The sequence below is a fragment of the Chiloscyllium plagiosum genome, chromosome 13, assembly GCF_004010195.1.
Source record: "Chiloscyllium plagiosum isolate BGI_BamShark_2017 chromosome 13, ASM401019v2, whole genome shotgun sequence".
NCBI lineage: Eukaryota > Metazoa > Chordata > Chondrichthyes > Orectolobiformes > Hemiscylliidae > Chiloscyllium > Chiloscyllium plagiosum.
In genome coordinates this window covers 70,555,053-70,569,699 of record NC_057722.1, presented here as the reverse complement: position 1 = coordinate 70,569,699, position 14,647 = coordinate 70,555,053, and the positions used below count along the sequence as shown (strand labels likewise).

Genomic DNA, 14,647 nt, shown 5'->3' with positions numbered 1-14,647 from the left:
GTCTTTTCCCTGGGGTCGGGGAGTCCAGAACTAGAGGGCATAGGTTTAGGGTGAGAGGGGAAAGATACAAAAGAGACCTAAGGGGCAACGTTTTCACACAGAGGGTGGTATGTGTATGGAATGAGCTGCCAGAGGAAGTGGTGGAGGCTGGTACAATTGCAACATTTAAGAGGCATTTGGATGGGAATATGAATAGGAAGGGTTTGGAGGGATATGAGCCGGGTGCTGGCAGGTGGGACTAGATTGGGTTGGGATATCTGGTCGGCATGGACAGGTTGGACCGAAGGGTCTGTTTCCATGCTGTCCATCCCTATGACTCGATGATTTTCTAAACCTCTATAAGGTCACCCCTCAGCCACCGATGCTCCAGGGAAAACAACCCCAGCCTATTCAGCCTCTCCCTATAACTCATACAGCATGATAAGCAGGCAATTTGAGAGAGTTAGACATTTAATTACATCAGCTTGTGTAACATGCTGGAATGAACTGAGCCTTTTGTGAAATTAGAGTGGCCTCTCTGTCAGCTTCAATAGAGAAAAACAAAATGAAGGTTAATTTTAAGGCCAGACTAAAAGCAGTCAGTGGACATGGAGTCATAGATCTGTACAATACGGAACCAGACCCTTCGGTCCAGCTCGTCCATGCCGACCAGATATCCTAACCTAATCTAGGCCCATTTGCTAGCACTTGGCCCATATCCTTCTAAAGCCTTCTTATTTATATACCCATCCAGATGCCTTTAAAATGCTGTAATTGTACCAGCCTCCACCACTTCCTCTGGCAGCTTATTCCATGCATTCACCACCCTCTTAGGTCCCTTTCAAATCTTCCCCCTCTCACCCTAAATCTATGCCCTAGATTTCTGGACTTCCCCACCCCAGGGAAAAAACCTTGTCCTATCCATGCCACTCACGATTTTATAAACCTGCATAAGAGGTTTATGGGCAGCATGGTGGCTCAGTGGTTAGCACTGCAGCCTCACAGCGCCAGGGACCTGGGTTCAATTCCAGCCTGTATGACTTGTCTTCAGAACTGCATGTTCACCCTGGTTTTCTCTCTCCACAGTTGCTGCCAGACCCATTGAATTTCTCCAGTAATGTCTAGTTCCTTGTCACGCAGTAATTGCAAATAGAAGGATATTCACATTTAGGTGTACAGAGAGCCTTCAGGTTCCATTCTGGAATCTGTTTACCAGTTAATTTGTATGTAAGACAGAACTTAACGCAGGACAATAGGAAGCATCTGTTCATAAGTATGGGAAATGGTTGGACATTGAATATTTTAGATAATACCCTTGTTGGGATAGAGTTCATAAATATGCAGGGGAGGTGATGGCCTGTGGTATTATCGCTGGATTGTTAATCCAGAGACCCAGATAACATTCTGGGGACCCGGGTTTGAGTCCTGCCCTGTCATATGGTGAAATTTAAACTTAATAAATATCTGAAATTATGAATCTAATGGTGACCATGAATCCATTGCCACCTGGTTCACTAATGCTCTTTGGGGAAGGAAACTGCCATTCTGGCCTGCATGTGACTCCTGACCCACAGCAATGTGGTTGACTTTTAACTGCCCTCTGGGCAATAAATGCTGGCCTAGCCAGTGTCAGCCTCATCCTGTGAATGAGTAAAACAAAACGAGTGTTTGTAAATTGGACATTTGTAAACTGGGACTTTGTAATCCTGAATTAAGCTTGGTCTAGATTCGGCCCGTTGTGGACCAGGGGTTAGGTGCCATTGTGTTCTGGGTTGGAAAACCACTGGTCTGAACTTTTATTGCTGGAATGCTAGACTTTTCATTTTTGTGTTTTCTATAACCTTGTACAGCATCTTTAGTTACATGGGTAGCTTTGTACTGGAGATGGCACTGTAAGTGGTGACATATAAACTTCTCATTGTACTCATTTGAGTACATGTGACAATAAAGCTAATTCAATTCAGTTTAATTCAATTCCTCGGAATGATGTATGCTTGAAACACTAAATGTATTTGTTCTGATCTGCTCAGTGTTTTGAGCATTGTCTGGTTTGCATCATTTGTGTGTTTTTATTTTGCCTTATATTTATATGTATCAGAGACGTGAGGGCAGAAGAGAGAGAGATGGTGGTAAATTGCTTTAGATAGACATCAGGGAGAAAATCAAACTGAAAGGAATTCTATCAGCATATGATCCAGGTTCTGCAATTTGGGGAAATTGGATACTAACCCATCTGCTTACTCATCCTCCTCAAAACCTCCCTCTCAGCCAGGATTCTGACCAGTTTTTTTCTAAACCCTGCTGCATTCTGTGTCCCTCCCTGTGAGGCACATTTCTCTATTGCACATGAAAGACACCATCGGGTTAACAACAAAGTGCATTTACATAGCATCTCTCAAGGTAGGGAAATGTTGTGAGGATGCCTCACAGCAGGGATATCCGAAAGAAACTGATATAAAGCCAAAGGAGAGACATTCTGTTTTACATTTTGTTCAAACTACTCTGGGAAGTGATTTTAACCCCTAATATTTCATAGGAGATTCTCCTAAGTTCAAGAGACGTAATCGGTTTAGAGAAAGTGAACAGTTAGAGATGCTATTATTTTCCAATTCTCATAAGTGGTCAAGGTCCTGAAAGGTTCTCTCTCTCTTCAGAGGCTGCGGGGGGAGATTGTGGAAACGGCAGCTTCAGCGATGGTATTATAGTGCTGCACGGGCAGAGTGAGCAGTGAGGGAGTCCCTCAGTGTCTGTGGTGGCAAGGTGTGTTGGTGCAGGCTTGGAGGGCCGAAGGGGCTGGTCCTGTACTATATTGTTCATTATTGTTCTTTGAGGCAGCTGGGGTCTCCTGGAGCGCGAGGTAAACAAAGGTCTCAAAAACTGTTGAACTTTTAACTTTATTCCTTTATTTTTGTAGTTTATATTAAGAAGGACTTTAATGTTAACTATTTCTTTATTTTTCTACATATTCTATGAAGGTAATGCTTTACTTTCGTTTACTACTTTGTACCAGAGTTTTTTGCACACAGGTATCTTTGTACCTAAGATGGCACCATGTGAGTCAACACTTTCCACTGTACTCCTGTACTCAAGTGAACGTGACAATAAAATCTAAATCAAATCAAATTTTTTTTTTTTTTTTTAATTTGATCTGTTGGCCTTGGAGTGTTTTTTTCCCATTAAGTGCTGTTCATGTTGTCCTGTATTGTAGTTTTGTGAGGTTGCCATCTCATTTTTGCTTATGCATGGTGCTGTTCCTAGTGAATTGTACTCCATTTGCTTTGAAGCGAGTTTACTCACTTGACTTGGCAGTAATGATAGAGTGAGGGGTATGTCCAGACAGGAGGTTACAGAGAGAGAGTGGTCAAATACAATTCTGCTGCTGATGGGTCCACAGTCTTATATATGCCCAGTATTGAGTTGCCGTATCTGTTCTAAATCTTCATCTGACAAAGGAGCAATGCACTGAAAGGCATTTCAAATAGTCTTGTTGGACTATAACCTGAGGTCGGGTGACTTAGAGTCAGAGTTATTGAGATATACAGCATAGAAACAGACCTTTCTGACCCAACTTCTCCATGCTGACTAGATATCCCAAATTAATCTAGTCCATTTGCGAGCATTTGGCCCATATCCCTCTAAACCTTTCCTATTTTATACCCATCCAGGTTCCTTTTAAATGTTGTATTTGTACCAACTTCCACCATTTTCTCTGGCAGCTCATTCCATACATGCACCACCCTCTGCAAGAAAAAGTTGCCCCTTAGGTCCCTTTTATATCTTTTCCCTCTCACCTTCAACCTATGCCCTCTAGTTTGGACTTGCCCCACCCCAGGAAAAAGAACTTGCCTATTCACCCTATCCATGCCCCTCATGATTTTATAAACCTTTATAAGGTCACCCCTCAGCCTCCGACGCTCCAGGTAACACAGCCCCAGCCTATTCAGCCTCTCCCTTTTGCTCAAATCCTCCAGTCTTGCCAATCTTTGTCAATCTTTTCTGAACCCTTTCTAGTTTCCCAACATCCTTCCTATAGCAGGGAGACCAAAATTGCATGCAATATTCCAAACGTGGCCTAACCAGTTTCGTGTCCAGCTGCAACATGATCGCTCAACTGCTATATTCAATGTTCTGACCAATAAAGGAAAGCATACCAAATGCCTTCTTCACCACCCTGTCTACCTGTGCCTCCACTTTCAAGGAACTATGAACCTGCTCCCTAAAGTCTTCTGGCTTTGTTGTAAATCTAATCGATTTATCACAGGGGTAGTGCCACACAATCAGATGAACACTATTTTTAGTGCATCTCCATAATATCTTTGCAATGATCACTCTTATCAATGTTGAAATAGTATGACAGTACAGATCTGCGATGGGTGGAATGAGGAAACAGAGCATGCATCCCAACTGGATACAGTTTCTCAACACATTTACAATGAAAATGACTGACAGCCAGCGAGGAGAGGGAGCCAGCTGTTTGCCAACATTGAGGGGTGGGTGGGGTGGTTAAGTTATTCTCAGATGATGGTCTCTCTTTTCAACAACCCCGGAGGCCCACCTACTGACTGGAAAATGCCAGTTGATTCGGGTAAAGGGCCTAATACAGGCACCATAATTGCTTCAATTAGCTATCCACTGCCTGCAGAGAGAAATGCTTCCACTTCACTGTGTCTCATACCTGCGCACACACACAGGGTGTGCGCTGGGGAAAAAAATAAGCACTACCGCAGTTAGGTGGTAGTGTGGGGGTAAATAAATAAAAAGGTTAAAAAAAATGCTTCCATCAAAAACCACAAACAATACAGGGATCTCTGGTCTTCTAGAGGGTGATCGCCTTGCCCCTGTCTGTGCCTTTCCTTTCTTCAGTAGCAAACATTAAAACTTGTGGTTAGATATTATGTTGCCGGATGTTTGAAACAATTTACTTCAGAATTAACTTAAATTCTGTGCAAAATCACAGTCTAAAAACACTAATTCTGTTTCTTTCTTCTTTCTGACCAACAGAGTAGTTTCTGTTTTATTTTAGGTTTCCATAAATCTGCATTATTTTGCCTTTTATTTAAAATGTACTTCCAATTACAAATGAGCCGAAATACCGCTTATCTTGAGGTGCGTAAGCAGCAATGGGGCTTCTGAAAGTCTGCAGATTTGTGAAATAGTTTGAAGGTTAATTTCTGCCCATTTGCGAGAACCTAACTTTAACCAGGGCAGGTGACACCAGCTATTTTAAACAGAATGAAGTTCTAGTTTACTCTCAGATAGGATATGAGGTCTTTCAGAAGTCACACTTTTTTCCACCTTAAGTTCCCAGGCTTACTGCTCCATTATAGCGTCCTCATACAGCACCAGTGAAATAATCGCACCTGGGGTGGCACAGTAGCTCAGTGGTTAGCACTGCTACCTCATAGAGCTAGGGATTCATGTTTGATTCCAGCTTCGGGCAACTGTCTGTTGGGAGTTTACACATTCTCCCCATGTCTGTGTGGGTTTCTCCCACAGTCTAAAGATGTGCAGGCTGGATGGATTAGTTGTGGAATATGTAGGGTTACAGGAGTAGGTGGGGGTGCCCTTCGGAGGATTGGTATGGGCTGAATGGCCTGCTTTTAATCGATGATTCTTCTCATATAGTATCGTTGGAAAAAATTTAGCTTTTCTTCATTCATAGACAGAATGTGGGTGTCCCTGTATACTGGACCAGCCACTGCCCATCCCTCATTGTCCAGAAGGCAATTGAGCGTCAACATTGCTGTGGGTCTGGGGTAATATGTAATCCAGACCAAGTAAAAGATGGCAATTTCTTCTCTAAATGATATTAGTGAACCAGAAGGGTTTTTCCTGACAATTAACAATGGTTTTCATGGTCATCATTTGAATCTTTTACTAAATTCAAATTTCACCATCTGCTATGGTGGGATTCAAACCCAGGTCCCCTCAGAACATTACATGGGTCTACAGATTACTAGTCTAATGATAATACCACTAGACCATCACCTATCCTAGTCTGAGACTGGCTCTTGGTCTGGCAGCATCTGTGGAGAAAGAAACGGAGTTAATATTTCAGATCCAGTGTTCTGATGAAGGGTCACTGGACTCAAAACATTAATTCTATTTCTCCCTCCACAGATGCTGCCAGATCTGTTGAGCTTCACTGGCAATTTCTATTTCAACATCGAACAGTATAGCACAGGATCGGGCCCTTTGGCCAAACATGACACCAAATTAAACTAATCCCTTGGCCCATATCCCTCCATTCTTTCCATATTCATGTGCTTATCTAAAAGTGCCTGAAACACCCCAATCATATCTGCCTCCGCCACCACTTCGGCAGCGCATTCCACTCTCCTACCACTTTCTGGGTAAAAAATCTGCCCCTCACATCTCCTTTGATCTTTCCCCCTTTCACCTTAAATGCAATTCCCCTACATTTTAACTCTGGGAAAAGGTTTCTGACCGTCAACCCTATCTATCCATCTCAGAATTTGACAGACTTCTATCAAGTCTCCCCTCAACCTCTGCCACTCCAGGGAAAACAACCAGAGATTTTCTAGCCTCTCCTTATAGCTCATACCCTCTAATCCAGACAGCATCCTGGTAAACGTCTTCTGCACCCTCCCCAAAGCCCCCATATCCTTCCTATACTGTGACGACCAGAACTGGATGCAATAATCTCAATGTGGCCTTATAAAGCTGTAACATGACATCCCGACTTTTGTACTCAATTTCCCGACCAATAAAGGCAAGCATGCCATACAGATTCTTCACCACCCTATCTACTGTGTGGACACTTTCAGGGAGTTATGGATTTGAACCTCACGATCCCTCTGTACATCATTGCTGTTGAAGGGCCTGCCATTAACTGTATACTCTTTCTTATAATTTGATCTCCCAAAGTTCAGCCTCTCACACTTACCCAGATTAAACTCCATCTGCAATTTCTCCGGCCATATCTGCAAGTGATCCATATCCCGCTGTACCCTTTGACAACCTTCTATACTATCCACAACTCCACCAATCTTTGTGTTCTCTGCAAACTTACTAACCCACCCTGTCTGGATCTTGCTTTTTTTGTACACCTTCTTTGTAACTTTGAATTTTTATTTCTTGCTCTGCTCAATCACCCCATGATCTAGGTGTCTTTTTAATGTTATGATTAGCTGTAGTGCTTCTAAAACAAAAAACTTTTCACTGTACAAAGTTTGTGAGAAGATTTGTAGCTCGGGTGCTCGTTGTTGTGGTTCTGTTCACCGAGCTGGGAATTTGTGTTGCAGACGTTTCGTCCCCTGTCTAGGTGACATCCTCAGTGCTCAGGTATATCTGATATGTACCTGAGCACATCATAAATCAAGATCAAACCATCCAAGTCATTTATGTATATCACAAATGGCACAGCTCCTAGCATGGATTCCCGTGGAATTTTGATTTTCATTTCAGATTTCTGACTTTTATTTTTCAAGGGAATAAGGGTATTTTGTGAAAGTGACATGTCAGCAAACCAAATGATGAATTCCAGTGGGACTTACATCAAAAACTTCCACGAGGTTAAATATTCAAATTAAAAGTACAGACAAGTAGCAGTAAAGTAATATTTGACCTACAGGGAGAGGCTGAACAGGCTGGGACTGTTTTCTCTGGCGCATCGGTGGCTGAGGGGTGACCTTACAGAGGTTTACAAAATTATGAGGGGCACGGATAGGATAAATAGACAAAGTCTTTTCCCTGGGATCAAGGAATCCAGAACTAGAGGGCATAGGTTTAGGGTGAGAGGGGAAAGATATAAAAGAGACTTACGGAGCAGCTTTTTCACACAGAGGGTGGTACATGTATGGAATAAGCTGCCAGAGGAAGTGGTGGAGGCTGGTACAATTGCAACATTTAAGAGGCATTTGGATGGGTATATGAATAGGAAGGGTTGGAGGGATATGGGCCAAGTGCTGGCAGGTGGGACTAGATTGGGTTGGGATATCTGGTCGGCATGGACGGGTCGGACCGAAGGGTCTGTTTCTGTGCTGTACATCTCTATGACCCTATAATAACAGAAGTCAGCAAATAAATGAGGCAGGGAATACGAAAGTGGGGGGAACATATTGTTGAAAAATATAACAAACACACAGAACGCTGGAGAAACTCAGCAGGTCTGGTAGTGTCTGCAGTGTTAACATTTTGAATCTTCTTCAGCACCATGGATTCTGGATGATCCACATTGCAGCTTTATTAAGTGCAGCTTCTGAAGAAGAGTCATACTGGGACATGAAACATTGTGAGAGAGAGAGAGAGAGAGAGAGAGAGAATGCTGCCAGACCCGCTGAGTTTCTCTCGTAATTTCTGTTTCTATTTCAGATTTGCAGCAGCTACAGTTCTTCCTCTTTTGTTTCCAAACTCAATGGTCTTTTTTGCACGTCTGAAAACCAAAGGCTCTCTGTGCTCCTTTCAGATTGGCAGCTTCCACAGTATTTTGCTTTTATTACAAAGACTAGCTTCAATACAAAATTGCGCACCAATAGACCTTTCCGACAATTCCTACCCTGAAATATGTATGAAAATAATTGTTAGGTGCTGCATTGAAGATTTGGCTATGTAAGGAATAGGGCTACATCAATACCTCTCTGTCCTGCATATTGAATTGAATTAAATTTATTGTCAGGTGTAACGAGACACAGTGAAAAGCTTTGTCTTGCAAGCTATATTGGCAGATCACAGAGTTAAGTAGCATAGATAGTAACAGATAGTAATCTATATTGATGGAGTTGAATTTAATTACGCTTGGCATGGGAGTTGGCATCCAGTTCTGAAAGGGTTGGGGTGTATCTGGGATTTTCCAAACTTCGTGCAACTGTTAACTTCTCCTTTCTAGAGTCTCGACCTTAGTGAGATGAAGGAAACATCCAAAACCCACTCTGTATTCAGTTTAATCGGAGCAAATTATTGCAGAGGCTGGAATCTGTACTGAAAAGGACAAATGCTGGAGATCACAGAGGGTCAAGCAGCATCCATGAAGAGAGAGCAATGTTTCGAGTGAAGTCAGTTCTGTTGAAGTGTCATCTAAACTCAAAATGTTAGCTTGCTCTCTCGGTGGATGCTGTCTGACCTGCTGTGATCTCCAGCAATTGTTGTTTTCATTTTAAAAAGATTGGTTTGTGATCTTGTCAGGATTATTGAGAAAATGGTTATAGTTGAAATTAAAGAGACGTACCCATCCATCGAGCCATTGAAATTGTGACCTTTTGCCTTTTAGAACTCAAACTGTATAAAACCATAAATATCTTCAAACAGGATGCGAGTAAACTTGGCTTTATGTAATCAAACAATATGGATCTCTTTTTACTCACCCAACTCTTATTTACATGGCTATATAAAGAGTTCATGGGCTGCTCTGACAAGCAAATAGGCAATTGATTTCCACTGAAGTAAACACTGTCTTATGATATAGCCCATTAAAACAGGAAAGGTCAGGGGGTGAGTGTGGGCATGGCTAGATGCAGAATTTCACAATACCTACAGCTTCATGTTTGCCGTATTCATTGAGAAATAGGTAAAGAAATTGGCTTCTCTCTCATTCTTACCTCATGAACTCAGAAAATGAACAGCTGTAATTTATTGTAGAGTGAAAGTCAATGCACTGAGGCACTGAATGCACGATTACAGGAAAAGGTTTGAAGTCAGAAGTGATCTCTACTACAAGTATTTAGCTCTGTCTTAGTGAACACCTATGACATTCACTTTGGATGTATAGCTATCATTGGGAAGAACCGAAGTATAGACAGGTCAGCTGCTACCTGAAGGCTTCGGTGTGAACAATTAACTGTTTTTTATGAACAGCTCACAGTCTTTGGAAAAAGGCAAGACTCCTAACAGCACAACATTCAGCGTTTTGATTGCAAACCTCATGTGACAAAACAGCCTGGGAGAGAGACACAGCAGAAGACAGTAAACATAAACAGCCAAGCCGTAGGACAGAAAACTTGGTTAAAGAGAACGGTATCTTGGAGTCATAGTCATACAGCTTGGAAACAGACCCTGTGGTCCAACCAGTCCATGCCAAAAACACAATCCCAAACTAACCCAGTCCCACCTGCCTGCTCCTGGCCCATATCCCTCCAAACCTTTCCTCTGAATGTACTTATCCAAATGGCTTTTAAATGTCATAATTGTACCCACATCCATTGCTTCCTCAGGATGGTCACTCCACACGTGAACCACCCTCTGTGTCAAAACAAAATGCCCCTCACTTCTTCTTTTCAATCTCTCTCCCTTACCTTAAAAATGTGCCTCCTGGTCTTGAAATTCCCCATCCATAGGGAAAAGACAACCACCATTAAATCTATCTATACCCTCTGATTATTTTATAAAATTGGGAAGGTGAGGGTGTGAACTGCATGTAACTGAACAAGCGACTGCCAACAAGTAGAGAACAACACAGCGCAGAACTGGCCCTTCGGCCCTCAACGACAAGTATAACAGAGGGAGTACCCAGTGAGTGGGTATACCAGAGAGGACAGTGTAAAAATAATCAAGGGTAGAAGGAAAAGTGAATTATAAATTAAAATCACAGAATTCTCCACACCATAAGATTTATGAATAGGCAAAAGTAGGTACTGCAGATGCTGAAGATTAGAGTCAAGATTAGAGTAGTGCTGGAAAGCACACAGGTCAGGCAGCATCCGAGGAGCAGGAAAATCGACATTTCGGGCAAAAGCCCTTCTGAATAACAACCTCAACATCTCAATGCAGACTTTACATTTCGGGGGGGGGGGGGAAATGGCTTTTCATTACGATGAACAGAATATGATCAAGTCACACTACACCAGGGTACGGTCCAACAGGTTTGTTTGGAATCACAAGCTTTCAAAGCGCTGCCCATTCATTGAACTATAACCTGGTGTCATGTGACTTCTGACTTTGTCCACCCCACCTCAACGCCAGCACCTCCACATCATAACAGGATCAACAGTAGACCATTTCGCCCCTTGAACCCACTCTCCCTACAACCAGATTCTGCCCTGAGTTGCGTGTGCTCCCAAACCCACATCCCCATGTGGTGCCCATACCTCTGAGCTAGGAGTCCTGGGTTCAGCAAGTACCCTGCTCCAGAGGCTGGGGTCGTAGCATCTCTGAACAGGTTGGATGGACCCCCCCACCACCGACAGACTAAATTCACCAGGATGCCTCCATTTTAGCAAATGATCAATTATACAGGAAACACAGGCTGTCTCTGTGCAGACACACATATTACAGAATGTCACTGAATTCTATTTTTTTTTAAATAGGAGAGTTGAAGGAGCTGTTAAAACCCACACACTGACCTGCTGTGGAGAAGCAGATGTTGTCTCTGGAGGAAATCCTTCTGTCTTAGTAGTAACGTTTACCAATCCGCACAACCCTGACTGAACTCCGAGTGTCACTTGCCAGTATTGTTAAAGATAATTCCTATGGGCGGTCCTTCTCAAACCTCAGTGCTGCCTAGTGACGGGGGTTTGGCGAAATTAACAAGGAGATCTGGAAATCACACGCCAGCCTCAAATTTCCGGTGTCAGGTTTCTTTTGCCTTCAGTAACATTGCACACTCAGTCGACAAATGGTTAGCGAGCAGCAATTATTTAAGTGAACGATAATGAGCGTGTGCATAATGCAAGCTGAAGGATTTCCTGACTGTTTCATGTCGCTGATATAAGGAAAGGAGATCGCAGAAGGAATAGCTTTAAAATGATTAAACAAGGGGGCGGTGTAGGAGTTTTTTTTCATGCAACAGGATTTTAGGCAGCTTTTCTGTGGACATGATTTGGAGATGCCGGTGTTGGACTGGAGTGTACAAAATTAAAAATCACATAACACCAGGTTTAATTGGAAGCACACTAGATTTCAGAACGTCACTCCACTATCACCTGAGGAAGGAGCGTCGCTCCGAAAGCTAGTGCTTCCAATTAAACCTGTTGGACTATAACCTGGTGTTGTGTGATTTTTAACTCTCTGTGGACAGTTAATGATGGGCGAGGATATGGAGAAAAAAAGCTGGAGGCTTGGGAATGGATTGAGAAATTTGTCTGCCGAATTTCTGCTCCTAAATTTCATGGATATTAGAGTCAGGTGAGCTAGTAGAGCCATTGAGGACCAGGCTGCAGTGTGAAAGCAAGCCTTTCAGCCCATTGAGTCCACTCCAACCCTCTGAAGGGTATCCCACCCAGACCCATCTCATCCCTGTCACCCTGCATGTCCCCTGGCTGATCCACCCAGCCTGCTCATCTTTGTTATTGTGGGAGGAAACCCACACAGAGCCAGAAAGAACATGCAGACTCCACACAGACAATCACCCGATGGTGGAATCAAACCCAGGTCCCTAGCGCTGTGAGGCAACAGTACTGACCACTGACCCACTTTGGATTGTGATAGCGCGCAAGGATTTGCCGGGGAAAGCTGGAGATTGGCACTGGACAATGCAGTCAGACTTGCTAACAGAGCCATTGCGAGTTGGGCTGGATGGGCTAAACAGTCTCCTTCTTCCCCATAACTCAGTCATGGAGATGTACAGCGCAGAAACAGACCCTTTGGTCAACTCATTCATGCTGGCCAGATATCCTAAATTAATCTAGTCCCATTTGCCAGCATTTGGCCCATATCCCTCTAAACTCTTCCTATTCATATACTCATCCAGATGCCTCTTAAATGTTGTAATTGTACCATCCTCCACCACTTCCTCTGGCAGCTCATTCCATACACACACCACCCTCTGTGTTATCAGGTTGCCCCTCAGGTCTCCTTTAAATCTCTCCTCTCTCACCTTAAACCTCTGCCCTCTAGTTTTAGACTCACGCACCCTGACTATTTATCCTATCCATGCCCCTCATGATTTTATAAACCTCTACAAGGTCACCCCTCAGCCTCCAATGCTCTGGGGATAACAGCCCCAGCCTATTCAGCCTCTCCCTATAGCTAAAACCCTCCAACTCTGGCAACATCCTTGTAAGTCTTTCTAAACTCTGGAAAGCACTGCCTGGAAATGTGGTGGAGGCAGGTTCAACTGAGGCAGTCAAGAGGGCAGTAGTTATTTGGATGGAAATGGGTTTGCAGGGAATATGGGCAAAAGGCAGGAGATTAGCACTCGGTAATGCAGCTTTTTCAGGCACGATGGGCTGAATGGCCTCCTTCTGCACTGTAATAATTGCATGACCTGCAGGAAGTAAGCTCAGAATAGGCAGGTCTAGAGAGAAATGATAGTTTGCGGTTGAGGCTCCAAGTTCTTCATTAAGCTGTTGAACTGAAACATAGTATTTTGGTCAAAATGGACAGAGGTTAAAAGTGGGAATTAAAAAGGGATAGAGACAGACAAAAGATATTCCTGACATCGAGGGGAGAGTTGATGAGGGAGGAACATAAAATCTGGAACTAGAAACTGAAAGGATAATATAAAACATCACTGAAGTGGCAGAGAAGCATTCAAATGAGTTTTCCGTGCAAAGATAGATTTGGACATGTATCCAGAATATGAAAAGAATTATTATGAACCTTTGAGCCAGACTAATGTTCAGATAGTCAGTATGGTCAATGCAAGGCCGCAGTTATCATGTTCAATAGAACACCATGAAATCAATAAATGCCACCATCAATCCTAAGAGCCCTAAGATTTCTTCCTATTTAGATTTTGATGACATTTGCTCACGATCCTCAGGCTGAATCCAGAAATATTCCAGCAATGGTTCAAATAAACCACAACACGAGAGCCACAATGTCTCATGTCAGTCACAGATGGGGGGCTCTGTACAGTGGTGAAAATGATGGAAACATTGGAAGTGTCTGCTATCTGCCTCTACTACATTCCGCAAGGAATTTCTGACAGTCTGGAGATATTTGCAGCAGCAAGTCATTAGGAGATTTCAAGGACAGCACCCCCACACTGTCAACAAGATTTTTGCTTCAATAACTGTCTTAAGCTGACAAGAGCATTTGATAGTGGTTATGGGACATAATCGGTCTTTTCTGATTTCAGTCATTAGTCTGGTTGTGTACATGCATACCACTGGTTGGCTCTAAGCAGATGTTTCTCAAGTTGCTGACAATGTTTTAACATTAGATGTGAACCTTGGCCAATAATTAGTGCCCAACCCTACCTGCGCAGATAAGAGCCAATATTTTTTTTTATAGATATTTTTCTTCGAAATTTAACATTTTTACAAGTTTACAAAAATAAACAAAACTCTCAGATATAAACATTGATATACAATTAGCTCAAATATACAATAGCCAAAATTTGACAACAAAAAAAACAAAAAAAAACAAAACAAAACAAAACAACAAAAAAAAACCCAAAAAAAAAACAACAACAAACAACAAAAAAAAACAAACAGACAAAACTCAACTATCTACTAATCTAACCTACAACTAACCAGGGTGTATATTTAAGTCTCTTACATGCTCGGGATGTGTTAACATCAGATATGATAAAACCCGTATTCGTGCGGGATTCCTCCCCCGAGGGGCCGCGGACCAGCCAGGTCTGTAGTCTCAATTAAATAAAAGCCCTTGTTAGGATAGCCGAAATATCTGTATTTATGTAATTCAAAAAGGGCTGCCATATTTTATAAAATAATTCGGTCTTTCGGTGCACCATATTTGTAAGGAAGTCAAGGGGAATACATTCCATAAGTAGTCTGTGCCAATTTGAAAGTCCAAGGGGGCCCTC

The 14,647-nt window shown here is 42.7% G+C and overlaps 1 protein-coding gene across 2 annotated transcripts in view; it reads right to left on the bottom strand.

Annotated features, from left to right (window-relative positions):
- LOC122556180 (phospholipid scramblase 2-like) overlaps positions 1 to 11,632 on the bottom strand; it is an 87,850-nt gene extending 76,218 nt beyond the window's left edge. The window contains exon 1 of one of the 2 annotated variants that reach the window (XM_043702699.1): positions 11,277 to 11,632. The gene's annotated coding sequence lies outside the window, so the exon portion shown is untranslated. The remainder of the gene's footprint in view (positions 1 to 11,276) is intronic. The other variant, XM_043702698.1, reaches the window with a different exon arrangement.
- Between the last annotated feature and the right edge of the window lie 3,015 nt (positions 11,633 to 14,647).